At 38.3% G+C, this 4,981-nt stretch overlaps 1 long non-coding RNA gene across 1 annotated transcript; it reads right to left on the bottom strand.

Annotated features, from left to right (window-relative positions):
* Nucleotides 1-1,264: 1,264 nt before the first annotated feature.
* LOC134299627 (uncharacterized) lies at nt 1,265-4,657 on the bottom strand. The gene is made up of 2 exons (XR_010006859.1): nt 2,429-4,657; nt 1,265-1,585 (listed from the first exon to the last, which is right to left on the bottom strand). It is a non-coding gene; the product is annotated as an uncharacterized LOC134299627 (long non-coding RNA).
* Nucleotides 4,658-4,981: the final 324 nt, after the last annotated feature.

Genomic DNA, 4,981 nt, shown 5'->3' with positions numbered 1-4,981 from the left:
TTGGAAGACAATCTAATGATTTCTGGATAGGCCACACAAAGAAATAGTCCAGGTCAAGGGCCTGCAGACCACCCCAGAAGATCCTGGATTGTTGGCGCGCACGCGCGCACACACACACACACACACACACCCCTGCTCTTCAATGAGATGAGGAACATACACTGTTTCCTACTCCTAAGACCAGTTTATCCATCCCCTCTCATAGAAACGTTAGTACCTTTCCTCTAGTCTCTCTCAAGATGGCAACAAGAAGAGATGTATGATATCCTATTGCTATTTTGGGAAGCACTGGACAGAAAAATTTGTATTTTTCGAAGGGAAGAGTATGGGGTCCTCTGTTGATTTTGAGTGTGCAGCGAGGATACTTTCACGTGTTTCCGTATATTTGGGAGGCTTTTCGCATGGTTTTGGAATAAAAATTCTTCACAAATCAGATTGATTTTTAATAATTAATGGACTGGCTACAAGAACACAGCCTCTTCCACTAGGGCGTGGTTCCAAGACCGCCAGTGAATACCAAAATACATGGATGCTAAAGTATATTCTATACATTGGCCCAGTAAAATAGTGCTCCTTATATAAAATGCAAAATCAAGTTTCCCTTTCTGGAATTTTTATATATTTATTATTTATTTATTTCCAGAATTTATACCCCGCCCTTCTCACCTGGGGGGACTCAGGGCGGCTTACACAGTTGGCAACATTTAATGCCAAGAACATAATAATAAAACAAAAACAGTACATATAATCAATTAAAACTATAAAAATACATCATTAAAATACATTATAAAAATTAAAACATATGTAAATTAGATCCATTTGTCTAAAAACCTCATGCTTCAGCCTTCAATCGGACCATGTCGACGTTATCATATTACTCGTTAAAAGCTTGTGCACACAGCCATGTTTTCACAGCCTTTCTGAAACCCAGAAGAGTTGGGGCTTGTCGGATATTTGTGGGGAGGGTATGTGTATGTGTGTGTGTGTGTGTATAGATAGATAGATAGATAGATAGATAGATAGATAGATAGATAGATAGATAGATAGATAGATAGATAGATAGATATCGGACTGGGAAACTGGGGGTACTGATAGGAGGGCCACAAAGTGGAATATTTTTAATATACAGTAGAGTCTCACTTATCCAAGCCTCGCTTATCCAAGCTTCTGGATTATCCAAGCCATTTTTGTAGTCAATGTTTTCAATATATTGTGATATTTTAGTGCTAAATTCGTAAATACAGTCATTACAACATAACATTACTTTTTCTGTCAAATTTGTTGTATAATATGATGTTTTGGTGCTTAATTTGTAAAATCATAACCTAATTTGATGTTTAATAGGCTTTTCTTTAATCCCTCCTTATTATCCAAGATATTCGCTTATCCAAGCTTCTGCCGGCCCGTTTAGCTTGGATAAGTGAGACTCTACTGTGTGTGTGTATATATATATAGAGAGAGAGGGGGGGGGAGGGAGGGAGGGAGAGGGAGAGAGAGAGGCTTGTTGAATCCATGGATGCAGAATCTGTGGATACAAAGGATTGACTGTAGTCTCTGTTGGAAGAATGGTCTGCTCCAAGTCCGGCTAAAAGCCAAAATAGACAGAAAGAGAGATATCAATAGTAAACAGAAATAGACAGAAAGAAAGATATCAATAGTAAACACCCAGAGCCCTTTCATAATACACAATTACAACGTTATGATTACACTTTAACTACCATGGTGACATCCTATGTAATTCTGTGATTTGTAGTTTTACAGAAGGGTTTCTATCAACCAGAGAAGTCTTCTAATGCCTCACCAACTATCTCACCAAAGTTGGCATGGCAATTTAAAGTGGAATCACTATGATGAAATGGAGATAATTTGTATTTAAGTTGTAGCGTTATCATTCTTAATTTGCATCCAAAGGTAGAAATCAGCACAAATAAAAGCTAATGGAAATCATCACCCTATTTTGTCCTCTTAAAGGGTAATGTATCTCCTCTTCCCTAAACTAATACTAGAGATCATGAGAAGGATTAGGAATTAGTTTTGGCTATCAACATCCGTACTTTCTGACCTCTAAATGACCTGCACAGCTTCATTAGGTATTGAGCTTTCACCAGAAGCTAATTCCAGCTTCTTGTCGATTCTTAAACCAATGACTTGCTCTTGTTCAGCAAGAACACATTTATTACTTTAGTTATTTCTAAATATTTATTAATATTTTGTAATAATAACATTTACATGGCACACAATAATAAGATTCTTTGGATACCTTACAATGACAATAGTGACAATAAAATTAGTTCTTTTAAACAGGAAATATGTGAACTAGGTCAAAATTGATAAATGAAGAGTTTACAGTACTGGGAAAATGTTGATAACTTCTAGTAAGACTATTCAATGGCAAGTGTATCTACAGTAGTAAACTCTGATTAGTTACCTTTCCCAAATAGTCATTTGGCATTCTTCCGTTGTTGAAGTCATTGGGAGAAAAGTCTGTGAGGTTTAGGGAGATTTTCCAAGCACATCTGGGAAGAGGTGATCTTTCATTTAACCTGTTTCTAAACCACAATGTGTTTTAAAGATTAAAAAAGTAGTTTGAATTAGTACCAGAAATTGACTGGAAGCCAATACAGGTAGGAAACCAGACACATCCATTCTTTAGCAAAATTATAATCTTTTATAATATCAGAGAGTAATCTTAATCCAAAAAGTACTCTTCCATGGCTTTATCTTGAACCTTGGATGTGCAATTGCAGCATCCTATGCACTGGAAAAATGTAATTTACATTTGAAGATTTATATAAATCCAATTAATTAATTGAACGGGTCTATTCCAGTTGAGACTAGCAATTAGATTTGGACCAAATATGCTAGCCTTTCCATCATATAGGTGTGTAGGTAAAGGTAAAGGTTTTCCCCTTTCCCCTTTATGTGTTCGACTCTGGGGGTTGGTGCTCATCTCCATTTCTAAGCCAAAGAGCTGGCATTGTCCGTAGACACCTCCAAGGTCATGTGGTCAGCATGACTGTATGGAGTTCGTTACGTCTCACCAGAGCAGTACCTATTGATCTACTCACATTTGCATGCTTTCAAACTGCTAGGTTGGCAGAAGCGGGATCTAACACCAGGAGCTCACCCCGCTCTCTGGATTCAAACCACTGACCTTTCAGTCAGCAAGTTCAGCAGCTCAGCAGTTTAACTTGCTGCACTACTGGGGGCTCCATAGGTGTGTATGCACATGCAAATGCACACACACATTACCAAATATATTAATATTGCTTCTTTCAGTATAGCTAAAACTGACAGATAAAAGATTACACTTTGGACACATGCAGTGATAATGCAAAATGTTTTAAAAATGTGTTAAAATAATAAATGTAATTACTAGATACCCAAGGTTACTAAATTCCATTCCAACAATTGTAGTTGTAAGTGCATTTTAAAGATAATTTAATGAAATTACATAGAATAGTTGCTGTCTGTGTATTTATAGAAAATTATCATAGTTTGCTCCAACACAAATCTGGATGTAGGGAGAAATGGCATGAAGTTCAGCAATTGGAGGATTTTTAGGGTTGGGGGGGGGGGGGGTGAACTATAAGATTGGTATAAATTTATAACAAAGTACTGTATAATAAAAATTATAAGAAATAAAAAGGGAACACAGAGTGATAACAGATTAAAGAGACAGTTAATTGTATATACAGTTAGTTCCCAATGTGTGCAGATTTAACCATCCACAGCTTGGACATGTTTTTTTAACATCTAAAAAGCATTGCCATTTTATATAAGAGACAGCATTTTGGAACCAAACCCCAGCAGATACCAAGGACCTACTGTAAAACGTGCATCACTTTCAGACTTATGTCCATTTGATTGCCTTAAATAGAATAGACTCACCAAATTGTTGGAATCTACCCAAGCAATGATTTACTAAGTCCCCATTGATTCCATGGGCCTGCTGTAGTTGGGAATAGAGACTGAATTTAGGCTATTTTATACCCTGTGTAAAAAAAAATGTAGAATTTGCAGAATGTCACATTTTTGAATGATAAAAAACAGAAGACAGTGATCACTAGGTCCTATTCAGAACATCTGCTTTTAAGCTACCTTTCTGTACAATATGTACAGAAGGCGTTCAAACATTGTTTCATTTTGTTTATTCCTACCCTCATATTAAATGATAATCATAAATGTCACTATCGTATAGTCTCATTGACATGACAGTCTATCGCCTTTTATTCCTATTTCTCAGCATATTAACATGCCGAATGCTTCTCCCTCCACATAGCCTGCCTTCTCCCCCATTCCCTCTCCCTCCCCTCCACTGTCCCCCACTACCACTAAAAACCAATCTCTCTCACACACACTTGCGCTCTCTCTTTCTGGAACTTCCCTGCAGCTGCAGAGCTGGCTAGACAATCGGGTGTTTTAGAGAAATACATTTTTGGGCTAATTTGCCATGCATAAGTGTTTCTCCTACCCTTTAAAGGATAGAAACAAAGAGAGCATTCTCCGGGCGCTCTGCCCTGTTGGGAGGCGGCCTTGCAGCTGTACGGAGCTGTGCTACCCTCCACTCTCCTGCTCCATTCTCCACTGGCTTTGTAAAGAGACGGGCCTCTGCTTTTACCAGTGCCACCAAAAGACCACGCCATCTCCGACCCCCTCCAATGTGCTTATTCTTCTTTGGAAAGGCAGATGGAGCAGGTGGGGAGACTGCGAGGCAGTGGCAATGTCACCCTACCTACAGTGGCTTTGTATTTTAAGTGCGCTTCCTTATTTTAAGGGATGTCTTGTATTCCAAGGGACATCCTTTGCTTGGTACAGTCAACCTCGCTTCCAGCCAACACCAAATTGCACATATGTCTTCTACAAGGGTGCAACTCTTTCCTTTTCGAAGGAAGCAAGGAGTGATTTTTAGATATTCACTTCCTGCTAGGAAGTTTTGACAACTGCACAGTTTTCAAAGACTAGTCATCATTTGGAAGTT

Source organism: Anolis carolinensis, chromosome 5 (genome assembly GCF_035594765.1).
Source record: "Anolis carolinensis isolate JA03-04 chromosome 5, rAnoCar3.1.pri, whole genome shotgun sequence".
Classification (NCBI taxonomy): Eukaryota; Metazoa; Chordata; class Lepidosauria; order Squamata; family Dactyloidae; genus Anolis; species Anolis carolinensis.
This window is presented reverse-complemented; position numbering and strand designations above follow the sequence as displayed.